Genomic DNA, 18,238 nt, shown 5'->3' with positions numbered 1-18,238 from the left:
TACTTTTTAAGTTGCTTTAGTAGATAAGGGTTTTGATAAAAGATAAAAGATTCTCCTGCTACCACATATGATGTTCTAAGTGCTATAGTAAGTTTATCCTTGTAAAATTTCAAGAAAACATAACTTTGTTAAGTAGTCATCGCACATACAATTTAATGATTGCCCTATATCTTAATAATAGTTATTGTGGAGTGTATGCAATATTACACACAATATGCTTGATCTTAAGGAAAAATCTTCTAAAATTTACACATAATCATTTACAATTCTTTAGGGTCTATTTATACACAACTTTATTCCACATTAATGCAAATCCATATATTTAATTAATATTTTTGATATAAATAGTCATTCTTTGTGTTTACTTATTACTCAGATTAACATAACTCTGTATAAGTTGTAGATATTGTTAACGGTTTCATGAATTTACTTCAAATTTCTAAAATGAACCTTGAAACAAACTGAATATAAATTGAACACAAACCAAATATGAACATCAATCATTTTAGAAGAATTAAACTTGAAAATAAACAGAAAAGCTCGAATCGAGTTTGAATCAAGCTTGAACAAGTTGATAATAAAAGTGCTCAAATATAAACAAGTACCTGCGCATCTTGGTATCACTCGTTTGCAACTCTAATTATAATGTACTTTATCATCACAACTCTCTTTGTTATGGAAGTTGTGATGATTTCTGACATTATGCTTTATACATTACATCAATTATATTATTTTCTTATAATTTGTTCTATGTTTATGAAACTGTGTTATTATTGTTGTGTTTTACTTATTGTAATTTACACAACGTGTTATTGTTGTTGCTTCGTTAAGAGATAAACCCTCTATAATATCATAATTTGTACCCTTTAATGCCTCAATCTTAGTTATAATCCAAAATTCAACTATGATCAAACAATTTTTGAACGATGATCAAACATTAAACAAACAATAATCGAGTCGTAATTGATCCATCTCCATATAGTATTTGCATGATCTAAGAGCCATGATAAAAAAGATCGAGTAATGTTCATAAAATGATCGAGCTTCATCAAATAATCATTGATTCATAGTTAAATAATTATCACACTATCTTCATATTATATTAGAATCACAAATTATCTATATTTAAATCAAGACATATCAATGATAGAAACATATTTGATTATATTCTATATGCTTCAACTTCAAAAAATAGTGTGGATTGTTCCTAATTATTTGTAATTTGATATGAAGTGAACATTCAAACATATATTTATTAGAAAATTAAATAACATACATATTTATATAATTTGCACTATTAAATATTAATACAATATAAATTTAAGTTTCACTAGATTTAGATTTAGTTTGGGACAATTTTTTTATTGCTCTCAAAAATAAATTTTTAGCACACAATTATCTATTTAAAAATTTTTAACTTTTGTATCAAAAAATTATTTTAAAAAACAACAACAAAAAAAACTATCTCAAAAGTCACATTAAATTTTAAATGAGCTTTTGAAAATTCAGAAAACCCATGGCACCAAAAACCCTAACCTAGAAACCCTAACACTTCGTTACCGCCAACCTCGTCATGCTTCTCTTGCGTGCATTTCTTAGCGCAAGGGGTCCTTCCGGCTGCAGATTCACCCACCGGCGAGCGGTGGCCGGCGCTACCTTGGTAAAACCTCACTCTGGACCTCCGTCTCCGCCGCCGGCCCCTCCACGGCCGCTGCAGAAACCGGTACCTTTCACCATGCACAGCTTCACCTTCACGACCCTTACAGCTGGATGTCGAATTTCTCCGACAGTGTCTCGATGCGCCACATGGACGTGTACATGGAGCAAGAGGAGAAGTACGCCGAGGCTGTGATGATCGCCGCTGACGCCGACCGCCTTCAGCGCAAGATCCAGATCGAGATGGCTCCTCGTATGTCCTCTGAACTCTGCTCACCGCCCGTTCGCTGGGGTCCGTGGCTTTACTATCGCCGCGTGGAGGAGGGGAAGCCATTTCCGGTGCTCTGCCGACGTAAAGCTAGCTTGCAGGAGGAGTTCATTTCGTACAACACGCGATCTGTCGGCTTCGACTTAACTGCCGGCAAGAGAATTGAGCAGAAGCTGCTTGATTATAACGCTGAATCTGAGCGATTTGGAGGTAAGCCAGCATAAAATGTTTCTTTGAATACGAACTTGTCTTACTTTTAGGTCTGTTTGGTATCTTATTTGGCATCAGATTTGAGCAAGATTTAACCTAAATCCAGCCAAACGATTTTTTGTGCGCCTGTAAATCCTGAATTTAATGATTTAAGGCATAAATGTGTGTAAATCCGAATAAATCCAAATCCCATTGTTTGGGACTGTTTTGGTATTGGATTTGATTTAACTTTGGTGGGATTTAGTAAATTCTGTTAATCCCTATTTAGTAAATCTTGAGGATGTTAAACCCTGAAATTGTTTGACAATAGATTCCAGGATTTAAAATAATTAAAAATTTAAATATGAATGAATAATATTGAATTACATCAATACGTTGATTATAAATTTAAGATAACTCTATGCCACACAATAAATTCAACATGACATCATATAATAGAAACTAGTAGAAGCAGAAAGGGTATATGACACCATAATAGACTAATATTTATTTAGACATCGATATACTACACATGATAGTACACTATTACATGATAATACACTTCAACATGATAGAGAAGTTCATAAATATTGCATTGGAGAGTAAATTTCTCATAATGATCGATTTTTTTGATAACATGATAGTACACTATTAATGTAATGGATCCTTTGTGGCCGCGAAGCCAAGACCTCAGATTGGACATACTAAGGCAAATTAAACTCATGCTGCAATTGTTATATTCTTCCTTATGGTTCCTCATCTTTTCTGACGCACTACCTCTGCCACAGCCAACAAATCACTTTACAGTAATATCATCTCTACCATTTAAGTATAACTAACAGCTTTTATTTCTGCCGTTAGATGTATAGCTCTTGATAATAGATTCAACACTGCACTGTTCTCGAGAGTAAGAAAATATAAATTTACAGTACAACAACAACAATAAACCTTTATCCCACTATAAGGGGTCGGCTACATGAATTTTTTTCTCCATTGTGTCCTGTTAAGAGTCAAATTCTCATCTAAATCTAATAAAGAAAGGTCATTTCTAATAATTTCTACTCATACTGTAAATTTGTGTTGTAAAATACAAATTTACATTATGAGTAAAAATTCTCGTAGTTATTTCTCTATTTTTGCTAGTTATCTAGTTTCTGTAACAGCTGTTCTTCAACAAAGTTTATATGGTAACACAGCTTATCAGCTTAACAGCCTCATCTTCTTGATACGGCACAAATGAACATTTCCGACATTGCTGATTCACTGTGGTCTACCAGGGAAATTCAGTCTTAGCACTCTGCTGGCTGAGCTTCACATTCCGGCTTGGTAAAAGTTTCTTATGAACAATGTGAAGAGCATGATAAACTACCCTCAAGTAACCACCTTGTTTGGCGATCTCAGATTCATGAAGTTTTTATTGCAAATAGATTCAACGGTTCCTATCTGGAACTGTTACTCAACCTCCCAAATATTTACTTGGTGCAGATAGCATTCTGGCTCCTAATCCCAACTATAATCAGTGGTTATTGATCAGCCAAAATCTGACATCAACTCTCTATTCAGTCATTTCAGCTCCTTTATTACCTTATGTTTTGAATATTGACACCTACAATGAACTCATGCAAACTCTTGATAAATGTTGAAATCTTCAAATCGATCTTGCATTTTACAACTCAAAACTCAAAAGTGAACTGCATTACTTAACTATGAAAGATCAAGCTATGACTCAATCTATGTCTACAATTAAGGCCCAAGTGGATGCAATTTTAGTTTGTTTCCAATACCCTTGATCCTGAGGACATCATCTTATATACCATAAACAGTCTACCAACATCATATCATGCATTCAACATGTCTATTTACACAAATTTGCAACCTCTTAGTCTGGATGATCTTTATTCTCTCCTATGCAACAAAGAAGTCAATCTTGCCATTAATGATATACGTGAACTGCATATTGCTGAATCCACTGAATCTCAAGCTGCCCTCAACACCACTCGAGGATGTTCTTATGGTCGTGCTCCATTATTCTACTTTAACCGTAGTAGATCAGGCTATCGTGGAGGATGATCTTCCTTATTCGAGTTGCTCATCCTTATATTCCCTTAAGTGAATACGAAAATTGTCAGAAGAAGGGATATACCGCTGTTAACTGTTGATTTTGAAGTGATCTAAATTACCAATCTCCTTCTTCCAATTCACCTGTCTCATTGTTTCATGGGTTTTGTTATTATGCTATTTTTGTGAATGTCTTCTCATACTATTGTTGGTTATTTCTTACAATAATAACAACAACATCAACCTTTTATCCCACTACGTATGATCGGCTACATGAATCTTTTTCCTTCATTATATCCTATTAAGAGTCAAATTCTCATTTAAATTTAATAAAAAAAATTATTTCTAATATTTTTAACCAAATATTTTAAGATCTACCTTAACATTTCTTAACATAGGCGAAATCTAATATATCTACTCTACTAACTGGGTAATCGAAAAGCCAATGTTTTATGTGTCCAAACAATCTAAGGTGACTCTCTCTAATCTTATTTGCTACTAGAGCTACTCCAACCTATTCACGTATATACTCATTTCACATTCCATCTTTAAGAGTGCCACTCATCCACCTAAGCGTCCTCATCTCTGCAACAACTTTATTTTATGCTTCTCTTTTAATGGCCAACATTTTGCGCCATGAAGCATTATATGCCTCGTCACCATGTTATATAATTTTCCCTTATGTTTTAAGTTTGAAGGGTACTTTTTTGTCAAACAACAAAGCTGATACTTTCCTCCATTTCAACCATTCAACTTGAATTCTACTAATCATATCGCCATCTATTTCACCATCACTTTGAACAATAAAATATTTAAATCATGCATTCTTATTAATGACTTGATCACTTCAAGTCACAATCCTCCCATTATATCTATTACTACTAAAATTACATTATGTATTTAGTTTTAGATCTACTCAAAACGAAAGCATTTTGACTCTAAGTTTGACCTCCATAATTTAAGTTTTCCTTCAACTCCCTCTATAGTCTTATCTACATGAAGAATGTCATCAACAAAAAATATACACCAGTGTACATCCTCTTGCAAATGTTTAATAAGAACATCCATGACTAAGGCAAAAAAGATATGGGCTTAAAGCTGATCCTTGTTGTAATCCAATTGAAATAAGAAGATACTTGGTTAAACCACCTTGTGTTTGAACACAAGTAACAGCCCCTGCATACATATCCTAAACCTTAACTGTTGGTTATTCTTATGATGCATAAATTTGAATCGTTTGTTAATATTTATCAATATAAATATTCAATCTAAAAACAACTTGGTCATTCAATATTCACCCTTAGAATTGATTGTGGGGGTGAATTCACTAGTAAAGCATTCACTTTTTTTCTTTTCGGGCCAACATGACATAACTCATCAATTCAACTGCCTTTATACACCTGAACATAATGGGGTTGCTGAGTGCAAGCATTGACTTATAATTGAAACTACTATGACCGTTTTACTAGATGCAAATCTACCATATAATTTTGGGTATCTATTACCTTAACATCTATTTATTTATTAAATCTCATGCCCTCTCCAACTACTCACTCCTTGCCTCCATTTCAGCTACTATTCCGTCAAGCTCTCACATATAATTATCGTTGTGTCTTCGGCTGTTGTTGTTAACCTCTCTCACCTCCTATTGTTAAGCATAGATTGTCCCCCATTGCGTAAGGGTTATCACTATTTTAATCCTCTCACGAGAAAAGTAATAATTGCCCGCCATGCTCACTTTCAAGAACACATTCTGCCTTTCAAGATTACTTGCCTACTTTCTATCTCCTATGTACACTCAGCTTCATCTATCACTCCATCATTATCTCTTGTGCTTTGCTCTTGCCCTCCTAGTTCTATTCCACCGCATACTTCTTCCCAATCTTTGATCAATACTTATGCAGCCGCTTCTTCTCTTCAATATGCGCCTCAACTGATCCCTTCCCCCATAATGCCCCTCCCCTCTACGAATCCCTTCCCCCATACTTAAGCAACCACTTATGCTCTCTCTTTTTGATTGAATTGCTACTTAAGGCGGACTTTTATGATTATGGTGTCTTAGGTGATTCTCCCCTCTGTGTCCAAGCCATGGTATAGTGAATAAAACACACACTGATGGTCAATCCAATCATTCGTGGTCAATAACCATTGCTCGAGGATGTTTATTTTTTGTTACCTGGTCTATATGATAGTATTGAATGCAGATTATATTATGCAAGGAGTTTCTTTAGGTTATTTTATAGAAGATCTATTTATTTCCATTGCTTGAATTACATATTTAATAGAAGATGCTAGTATTATTTGGACAAATTTGCAGTGGAAAGCTGTTTGAGTCATTTTCATTTGTTGTTTGCTTAAATTTTACCAGCTTATATTTACTTAATTTATTCTTAAATGCTCGTAGTTTAGAGAATTATGGTTAATTTATGGAGTACAACATGTATTCTTTTACTTTTTCACCATGGTTAATCTATTTACTGACATGATTTTCCCCATCCATTTATAGGTTACTCTTATGAAGAACTATCTGAAGTTTCTCCAGATCATCGTTTCCTTGCATATACCATGTATGACAAAGAAAAGGACTCCTTCACTTTATCCGTGAGGGATTTAGCTAGTGGTACTCTACTCGACAAACCAAGGGCCGATCGAGTTGCAAATTTGTCATGGGCAATGGATGGAAAGGCTCTGCTTTACACTGTTACAAACAGTGAAAAAAGGCCACATCGGTAAGTATGCCAGAAAGTTATGATCCAATGAATTTTTTTTTTCAGTTTCTTTTTCTATTGTAATTGTATATTTGTTATCTTAAGGATCTTCTGTAGTATGCTTGGGTCCACTAAAGATGATGTTTTGATTCTGGAAGAGTCCGATGAGAATGCTTATGTTAACATTAGAAACACCAAGGATTTTCAGTTTATTACTGTAAATATCTTTTCAAATACTTCTTCCAAGGTATCATGAAATTTACGCACCTTGTGTTCAATTTCATCCATTGTTGTTCTTCATTTGGAATATCTTTTTTAGGTGTACTTGATAAATGCGGCTGAACCGCTCAACAACATGACTTTAGTGTGGGAGTGTGAACCTCTTTCTAATTGCATAATTGAGCACCATCATAAAATTTTGTATCTATTTACGAATGCTGCTAAAGGAGCTGTGCCCGCTGATTCACATTATCTGCTTTGTTCGAGGCTTGAAGCGTCCGGTTATGGGAATTGGGAGGTAATCAACTTTCAGATGTTTGTGTAAATCTTTGGCCTCAGTGCTTCAGGCTGTTCATGCTGATTGTGCCATGTTTTTAATTTCCATTTGATGCGATACGAGACACTCATAAAAAAATTTCTTGTATTTTTTGATAATTTTCTAGTATTTTCAAAGTAATTTTAGTATTTTATTTTAGTTTTATTGTATTTAATTTATTAGGATTATCTTTTTTTTTTAATAAATTTGATGAACTTTTTATAAACTTGTATAGATTTATGTTTTAATTTGGTTTGAATTTTAAATTTAATTTAATTTCTATAAATAGGGGTTTTATTGCTTCTTCTAATTAATCCAATTATACATTCATTTTGAATCAAGATTCCTTTTCTCTTTGCTCCTCTCTCACTCTGTGCTTCCCTCCACCTACACACATGCATGATATTCTCTGCATCATGAAAACTAAGAAAAGGCTTCTATATGATTCTTTAGAAGAATAATTCTATTTGTCCCAAGGGAGTTGATGAAATACAAGGCATGCAAAAGTTTTTATAACATTCTCTTGAATTTTCCTTTATTTTAAAGTAATGTTAGGATTTTAATTCAACTTTAGTGTATTTAATTGTTAGGAGTATCTTAATTAAATTAGATGATATGATTTATTTGACTTATAGATTGAAGATTTAATTTATTTTTAATTTTAAATTGTAATTCTATTTGTATTAATAGTTATTGCTTGTTATTGAATTAATCCAATTATGCGTTCAATTTGAATCAAGGTTCCTTTCACTCCCCAATAATTCCTCTCTATTCATCAGCTTGTTCTCTCCACATGATCTATATTCTCTTTCTCCATCCGCATATATCATATCCCATGATTTACCCACTGAATTACTCTTTGGCACACGCATCCTGAGGCTTTTTTTCTGCATAATTTCTCTCTCCTAGCTGCTATGCAACCTAAATACCAAGTAAGCAATGCACATCCAAAGGATAGAATTCAAGAGAAGAAGAAAACTGAAGATAAAGCAAGGTGACATACACTGAAGGCTTGATATTAACTTAACATCAGATATATCTTCTTTATACATCACAATATCTTTCCGTTTATCTGTTTATGTTGTGTCTACTTTTGATTCATCAGTAACAAGTAATTTATAGTTGATCCAAATGTGCAAGGGCTTGTACTCCACAAGGCATATGGAGAATGGTGATTGTCTAGGAATTACTTTCTAATGTAGATACTGGCTTTTTATTCTTTTTCCAAAAAAAAAAAAAACTGAACTTGCCACGTATGATTTTTGAAGTTCTTAATTGAAATTTTGTCTGTTGAACAAGTGTCTTCTACGTTCTCTCTCTCTTCTTGAGATACTCAGCAAGAACATATTTTATTCTTTCTCTCCATGTTACAAGTTCCCAATGTTGAAAACAATGATGATTTTATAATTATTATTTTTTTATAAAGCTTATTTTGTGCTTCAAGCCAGTCGCGTTGTCTTGAACTTATGCATATACTTTATGATGATCAGTGGAAATAATTTTTAAGCATGTTAAATAAAAGCTGTTTTTCATTCTATTTTGCATAACTTCCATGACTTATATGCTCAAGTGTGTTTTGATGCTAGATTCTTAGGATAATTCTTATAGAATTTTCCTGCTAAATCCATGACTTCAATAATGAGAAAGGTTTTTATTTCTTACATATAATCATTATTCTTTTCATTGTCACCACTCAGAATGTAATTCTCGAGGAACCTGCTGTTTCTCTTGAGGATGTTGATTTCTGTGACACGCATATGGTGCTTGTTCTGAAAGAAGACAAAAGATATAGGCTTTGCTCAATTTTGCTGCCTTTGGACACAAAGGTATAAGAATGTAAGCATTTTTCCTTCCTTGTTTGACTTCATAATATCACGCGGAGCTTCTTCTATTGCGCTTGAGCTAGCTTTTGTCTTACATTTGAATTTTATTTTGGTTATACGAGATGATTACTTCTTGTCATTTGAATTCATCAAGCATAGGCTGAATAGGCAGCTGAACATGACCTATTGGCACATTACTTATTAGCAAAGTCGGGTATTTGCAATATCTAATCCCAATAAGTTTCATGGCCTTTTATAAAAGGACATACTAGACCACCTAAATTTTATTTACTTAGTTTGTTCAACATTTTGTGGATGATAAGAAATATAAATTTTTGTTATGTTTCCATTTTCTTTGAAAGAGTTTTCCTAAAATAATATATGAATTTTATAACCATGTTAGACACAAGTTTTTAGGTATCCCCTACTATTTATCCACGTCGTTGAAATATAATTTAATAATGCGAGTTGCATCAACAATTTTATGTCTTGAAGTAAAATGAATTATTTTAGAAAAATAATCAATCATTATAAAAATAGAATCATCTTTTCAGGTAAACTAAGGTTCTCCTCAAGCTTATATGCAATATGCAAAGTTGTATTAAGCCTAGTGTTGTATTTATTTCCCTAGCAATTTAGAAGTTCTATATTATGAAACAATGCATACCACATCTCTTTTTAAACTAGGATCTCTTTTTAAACTAGGCTAAAGGTATAAACGAGTCAAGTCAAGCTTGAGACATTCTTGTCTTGAACTTGAGCTTTAACTTGAGCTTTGACTAAGTTATTCTATCATGTGCTTAAGGTGGACATATAATTGTTAGAATGCAAAAGGGTTGAAGCGACAGGTTAAACTATTAATCCTAATTAATGCCTACATCACCAACTAATTAGTTATCCTATTGAAGATTGTTATAGTTTCAAAGACAGTAGAGAGAAAATATTGAAAGGGTGAGTTCGTGTTGTTAAATAATGTTCTAATTAACCCAAAGAGAGTATCAATAAAGATGGTTACGACCTATTTATACGATCCATCAAGTAAGAAATGAAAGAAAAAAATAATAAAATAAGTGAAGAATGGGAGACCATGGTCTCTAAAAGGTAGTAAAAATGTTAAAAGAACTTCGAGAAGTTCTCGACAACAAGTGGAAGTCACCAATCGAGCCCATATTTGAGTTGAAAGAAAAGCCAAGTTCAAAAATATATACTTCTAGATTACCAATCAAAAGTTACACGGTCAAGCTAGCTCGTTGCGGTCCATCTTAGTCCTATCAAACAAATAGAGAAAGCCAACTGAATCGAAGAAATCAAAGAAGAAGAAGAATATGATAGTTCAAAAGATTATTAATAATCTCGAGGATTATAATCAACTAGCAATATAATTTATCAAGCTTTAAATTTTATATTTGGACTTCAAATCGACAAAGTAAATGAGAAAGAAGAATGAGAAGAAAATGAAGAGCCAAATCAAAACATGTTGAGTCATTTGGATGACATCGAATGTTTGTCAATGAAGTCTTTTTCAAACTTAATGTAGGAGTAGAGGAACAATAGCTCCAACAAGTATGATGTGCAAGAGTAACATCAAAGGATCTACCTTAGCAAAAAGAGGAGATTCATATATGGCAACATTCGAGTCTCGTCTAATGGTGTTTTAGACGGACTATAGTTCGGAGGATTTATGCTTTCCCGAAAGGACTGAGTCAGAACCCACAATGGCCTCACGGATGGAAGTCATGGAACACATGGAATTGAGTAGTGATTCTAAACATACTAACTTATCTTTTGAAATGATGAGGGCCGATTATGGAGAAATTATTTTATCAGAATTTGAATTATCTGTGCCCGTTCAAATACAATTGAGGTGCTGGTGTTGCTCTCCCTACCAAAAAAGGCCTATCAAATAAAAATATGGAGAAAGATATAGTAAAAAATGAAGAAATAATCTCTAAGAATTTGATGAAGTGTACTTCAAACTTGAGGAGTGGACAATTTGTTATCATATATGCAAAAATTCCTACACAACTCAGTGTTTGTGAAGCACTCTCAATGTCAAAGGATTTTCAAGAAATTTTAAGTCAAGTCCTGATGATTCAGAGAGTTATGAAGTATATTTCTTTAAACAATGTATGAATGAAGTTTTAAACACCTATAACACACCAATTAATATGTTCTTTGAGGATCTCCTACTTGGGACAATAGAGTATAGTCAACCTCTATATATTACAATTGAGTGTGATGGCATCACGGTAAGTTGAATCCTAATTGCCCCATGCTTTTCAGTGAATCTAATGAACTCTCAATCATTGAAGTTTTTATCTCTCGATGTTCAACACCTTCGGTTAGATATAAGATGTGGTGCACCTTTTTAAGGAAAGAACTCAAGAGATCATGGATCATTCATTCTTTCTCTTTGGATAGCTATATACGAAAGCTAGATGTTATGTGGTCGATTCTAACACGTCATTCAAAGCTCTTTTAGGCCAACCATGGCTTTATCAACATTGGTATAGTTCCATTTACTTTGTTGTAGTGCTTGAAGTATGTGAGGGATGAAGAAGTGTTTAGGATTGTTGGTGATATACAACCTTTTGATGTACACGAAGCACAAAACTATCAAGTTGTCTGAACTTCATTCCAAAGGAATTGAAGTCAACACAATCTTCTATAGCTGCAACATCATCCTCAAAGGCTGTGCTGTGAAGCAACCTAAAAGGGAGGATGATAAAAAGCAAACAAGAAGAAAAAAACTAGTGAGGAATCATCTTAAACTAACCAATGCTCCATTCAAGAAGAAGAGAGTTGTTCCTCACTTGGGAAGTAATTCAGAGGAAAAAAATATGATATTTCTAGAAAACAAACAATAACAACATCAAGCCTTTATCCCACTACGTGGGATTGACAACATGAATCTTTTTTTCTCCATATTTTTTATCAAACGCAAATATACATGCAAGCCTTTCACTAAAGCGAAGAATGAAGAAGGCTATTTAGACTCAGATTATGAGATTTTGAGTTTGAGCCCGTTTATGCAAGCAAGACGTGATATATCTCCTTAAGGAAAATGAAGTAAATTTGCCAAAATTGAAATATAAATTCACAGTTACTCCTTTCCCCTCTAACACGTTAAAGAAACCACCACTTGTGAGGTCTGTAATGTAATTAGTTCATCAATTTTTTATTTGACATGTAATATACCCCAATTTGTTTTTTTGAATAATACCCCAAAATTAGACTCTTCTACATTATAGACCTCACAAGTGGTGGTTTCTACATTATACTCCTATCCCCTCTAACACTTTAAAATCACTTTGATCTCATCGAAGTTCTTGTAGGCCAAACCAACATTGACTTGCCGCTTGGCTAGATGGCGAGTCTTTCTCCTATAATTTGACAATACATATGTTCCCTAAAAGGCGGTGAAAGGGTAAATTCTAGCAGACCTTCTTGCTGTGCATCTTTTCTCGCAGACTCGCCTCTCAATGTTAATTTACCTGATGAATAGATTACGCTCTTTCAAGGGAAAGAAAATATGCGAATCTTGGAGTTATATTTTGATGCACTGTTAGTCAAAACGGCCGTACCTTCAAATCTTCTTAAGTTGTGAACTGGCGTTGGTCTTTTTTTTTTATAACATTCGATGGAGTTTGTTGAATATTTGAGAGTCAAAGTTAGGGAATTTATTTTAGGAAAATATTTTTAAGAATAAAACGAGAGATCGATTGCGATCTTCTTCTATGATTCTATTTTTATTTTAGGAAAATATTTTTAGGAGTAAAATGGGATATCAATTATGATCTTCACTTACAATTCTATTTCCTAATTTTAAGAAAGAATTATTCTCCTATGATTTCATTTCTAATCCTGTTTATCAGGCACTTCTTTAGCATATATATGTTTGTAGATATAGTACTTTTTTTTAAAATAAGAATAAGCATTTAAGAAATTCTTCAGAGGTATCATAAGATACTCATTTAGCTTGACTTATATTTGCACCAATAATGAAGTTGAAGTTGAAGTCTTAATAGTAGGCTTGGGATAGCTATTTCAATAGGGATTCAAAATTTTAATTTGTTCATTAATTCTCAATTTATTATAAATCATGTATTAAGTATTTATAAGATTAATAATCCTGAGTTTACCTTTTATCATAAGTTAGTTTTTGAGCTTATGAAGAAAATTCAATATGTCACTTTAACTCAAATTTTTCAAGCTCAGAATAATAAGGCAAACACCCTAGCTAAATTGACCAAAGAAATGATAAATATGAATGATTAGCTTGTGTTGATTGGTGTCCACACTCGCGAGTTCTCAAACAAGTAAATATAAAATTCTGCAGGTAGATGGGTCATCAAATTTAAGCCAACATTATATATAACATTAATTGTTTCTCACTATTTGTCATGAGCTATTTTTCAAAACCAAAGAGAGGAGCTTTATACTATTCAAGGAGAACACATGCCTTTGATAACTTAATAACTATAACAAGATACCTTTATGATAGATGACCAAATCAACTAGAGATGATCTTTCATTGACCACTTTAAATAAGACAAATTACCAACAAACAAATTTTATGCCTTACAAATAGAAAAAAGAGTTTTATGGTATGCTATTGTTAATAATACTCTTTATCGTAGATCATTCGATCAAATTTGGCTATGATATTTGGGTATTAAAAGGGCGGAGAAGGTCGTAGTTGAAGTTCATGAAGGATTTTATGGTGCACCCTATTTAGATCTCAAAAGGATACCAAAAGGTGCAATGAATGTTAAGTCTATGACTATGTAATACACAACCTCCAAATCTATTACATCTAATGGTAGCATCCTACCCATTTGAATGTTGGGACACTGATATATTTTAGCCCATCAATTGACCATCATCTTTTGTATACCGCTTCAGCTTAATAACAAGTTATTACTTTTCCGAATGAGTTGAATCCACTCCATTCAAAGAAGTTGCTATCAAGTAATTTATCAATTTCCTTTCCCACAAAATTGTTTACAGACTCTGGTGTGCTATATCGTGTCATCTAAGAAATGATTTAGTTTTTAAAAGTATATAGCTCTAAAGATTTGGCAATCGACATAAAATTGATTGATTATAATTATAATTTATTGTTCAATTGGAAATGGTTTAGCGGAAGCTTTCTACATGACATGTATTAAGCTATTAAAAAAGATACTCATTAAGAATAAAAGATAATGATATACAAATATGATAGAAGTGTTATTGGTATACTGGCCTACTTATGAAATGCCAACTAAAGCTAATATTTAACATTTGTAGTTAAAGTAATATTACTACTTGAGGTTGAGTTGCCATTAGTTTGAGTATCTATTTAATTTAACCTCACTCAAGAGCAAATTGCTCGTTTGTGAATGAAAGAATTGATGTACTTAATGAGATTAAAACCTAAGTTAAACAAAAAATTGAAATATGTTAAGCAAGGTTGTCTATATCTTTTGTCTATTTGATGCATTTTTGTACATTCCAAAAGGGAGAATTAATCATGGCACTGGAAAGACCAATTTTTTCTCGTTTAAAAATTGACGGCAAATTTGAGGCTAATTGAGAAAGCCTTTCACCATCAAGAAGACATATCAAGGAGGGGCCTATTAACTTATTATTTTGAAAGATCAAAAACCCATGCCACCAATTAATGATCTGTATTTAAGAATATATTATGCATAACGACCTAATCAATAGTTATTATGTATTAGTTCCCATAAAATATAGGAAGCACATTATTTTTATATTTCATTATATATGTCTAAATTTTTCTAAAACTCTCTTGTAACACAAGGAAGCATTTCTAAGTTATATAGAAGTTGTCCTATAAGACGAGGTATTTTTAAAATTTGATATTTTAGAATTTTTGATAACCCCTGTGAGATGGCATACATTTAAATTTCCAATGTTAAAGATTGCTAAAATTTTGCTTGATGCCAACGTTAAAGACATTGGATATTTTTTAAATATTTATTTGGGTTGCCATTATGCTTCATGTCGAGATCCTTAGATAAATATTTAAAATCATTAACGGTAGTCTCATCTAATTGCCAAGAAAAAGGAATAATTTTATTAGCAAATTATACTCAAAACAACTTTTAAATGCATGAGGTTCTCTCCTTGGCTTACTAAGATCTTACTTCTCAAAGGAGGAGACTTTGAAGTCTACAACTCCTACTAGCCATGTTGGGAAAGTATAATTTTTCCCATTGCTAAAGTATTGGGCTTGAGTGGGTCTTGAAGGTCGGTTTCTTCGCACTCAATTATGGTCGAATTGCGGACAACTAGAGATCTAAGCGAGTCTAGTTAACTCGTGAGCCAGCTTGGGTTCAATTCAATAAATGACTCGTGTGCTGCATGGTTTAAAATTGCGCAATATGAGGCTCGCCAATGCGCAATTCCAGTAAAAAACGCCTCGATGCTTATGGCTCGAGTTTTTTTATGAGGCTTGCGCAACATTAATTGAGGATTTGATTGATTAGAAGGTTGATGATTATTGCTCATGCAATATGGTGAACCTGGCTAACACTCATAATTATAATTCCAAATTTGGAAAACCTTAACATAGAGAAGTTCTAGTGAGAGAAAATCTTATTCTATAAGAAGTCATCTTCTTTCTTAAAACCTTACAACCCTCATGTTTGAATATTAGGATTTGAAAGATTTTGTATCTCAAAAGTGGTATGGGAAAATGTTGATTACTAGCGGGTTATGCTATGAATGACCAATTTTATGATAGGAAATACTTGATTTCAAGTATTTCGTAACCACTTTTGAAGCTATTCTCAATGAAACCTGCTGTCCACAGCAGAAAATGACAGCAAAAACAGTGAAAAAAACAACAAATCTGAGAGATTAGTGGAGAAACAACTTGTATTTACTAGTAGATGAAAGAAAAACAGTAAAGATATAAAGATCCTCTATTCGAGAGGAGGATCCCACTCTCCCAATCTCTAGATCTCGGATCTAGATCCCTAGCACCTCAAAGAACAACAAGAGAGAAATAATCTCAATAATTCCAAATGTCCTTTCACCCTAATCTCCCTCTCATACTTAAATCAAACAATTAATAAAAATACATAAAAAGCCCAAAATGCCCCTACCGCCCCTCCATTTGAATTCAAATTTTTTTTGAGCAGTGAGGTCTGCCCACTGTGCAGGATTAGGAGAGGGAGGCGGAAACTTCCGCCTCCTGTTGACATTTCGGGCCGGCCACTTGGCCGGCTGAGCCGGTTCTCCCTGAACCGGCCTAACAATACCGCCTCCCAAAGAACCATCTTGTCCTTAAGGTGGAAATCAGGAAACTGTCTTGTAATTCGCTCGTATGGCTCCCATGTGGCTTCGTAGTCAGGGAGGTTCTTTCATTTGATCAGGACTTATGTATCTCCATTTGCTTTCTGGCAAACCTCCATAAGCTTCAATGGTTCCAATAACATCTCCATCTCATCAGTTAGTGTCCCTGGTAACTCCGAACTGGTAGCATAATCTCCGATGGCTCTTCTCAGCTGAGATACATGGAAAACAAGATGGATCTTCACCGTCGGTGGTAGCTTCAAACGATATGCCATGGCTCCAATCTTCTCCAGTACTTCATAAGGACCGAAGTACCATGGAGCAAGTTTCTCATTCCTCCTGTTGGCGATCGTTCTCTATCGATATGGTCGGAGCTTCAAGAATGCCCTCTCGCTCACTTCAAACTTGATGTCCCTCCGATGCCCATCAACCTGTTCCTTCATAATCTGTTGAGCTCGCAACAGCTGTCTTTTCAACTCTTCCAGTATCTTATCACTCTCCTCCAAGTAACTCCTCTATTGAGGAAACTGGAGTGCTGCTGCTCCCAAAGTTCACCAAGTGGGGTGGATCCCTTCCATACAACGCCTTGAACGAGGTAATTTGAGAAGCATAATGAAAATGTGTTGTACCAATACTCGGCCCATGATAGTCATTTGACCCATAACTTAGGCGTCTCCGACGCAAAGCATCTCAGATAAGTTTCCAAGCTCCGGTTGACTACTTCTGTTTGGTCATCCGTTTGTGGGTGGTAAGCGGTACTCCTTTTCAGCACTGTCCCCTGCAATCTGAACAACTCTCTCCAGAAATGACTGAGGAATACTTTATCCATGTCGGATACTATTGCTTCTGGTACCCCGTGCAATCTGACTATCTCACTGATGAAGGTTGACGCTACTGTTACCGCAGTATAGGGATGGCGTAAAAGAATGAAATGAGTGTATTTGCTCAATCTATCCACTACCACCAGTATCACAGTGAATCCTTCAGAACGGGGAAGCCCATCAATGAAGTCTATAGATACCTCCTCCCATACTCGACCTGGTAAAGCCAAGGGCTGCAGTAACCCTCGGGATAACATAGCTAGGTACTTATTCCTTTGGCAGACGTCGCATTTGGACACCATCTCTTCCACATCCTTGTGCATTCCTTTCCAGTATAGTTCTGCCTCCAGTCTCCTGTAGGTCTTTAGCACTCCAGAATCTCCTCCCACTGCGATCCCATGGAACTCCTGGAGCAACTGTGGAATGTGAATTTATGTTCTGGGTAACACAAATCTCCCCTGGTACAATAATCTCTCCCCCTCTAATGAGTACCCTTGATGGTTTCCCTCTCCCTTCAATAAATCTGTTTTGATCCTGCCTAGTTCTTCATTCCCAGCACTCTCCTCCCTGATGGCCTCCCAATCTAGTATCATTGGGACTGATACAGCCACTGTCTGCAGCTCCTCCATGCATCGAGACAGGGCATCTGCCGCTTTGTTCTCTACCCCTGGCCTATACTGGATCTCAAAATCATACCCCCAATTTTGATAGCAACCTCTGTTGCTCTTCTGTCACCATTCGTTGTTCCAGCAAGCATTTCAAGCTCCATTGATCTATTCTGACTATGAAATGTCTTACGAGTAAGTAGGGGTGCCACTTTTGGATGGCCAACACAATTGCTATCTATTCCCCTCATAGACCGATTTCAGTCG

At 34.5% G+C, this 18,238-nt stretch overlaps 1 pseudogene; it reads left to right on the top strand.

Moving 5' to 3' along the window:
- The first annotated feature begins 1,496 nt into the window (after window positions 1–1,496).
- LOC110093583 overlaps window positions 1,497–18,238 on the top strand; it is a 40,492-nt pseudogene continuing 23,750 nt past the window's right edge.

Source organism: Dendrobium catenatum, unplaced genomic scaffold, assembly GCF_001605985.2.
Source record: "Dendrobium catenatum unplaced genomic scaffold, ASM160598v2 fragScaff_scaffold_173, whole genome shotgun sequence".
Taxonomy (NCBI): Eukaryota; Viridiplantae; Streptophyta; class Magnoliopsida; order Asparagales; family Orchidaceae; genus Dendrobium; species Dendrobium catenatum.
This window is presented reverse-complemented; position numbering and strand designations above follow the sequence as displayed.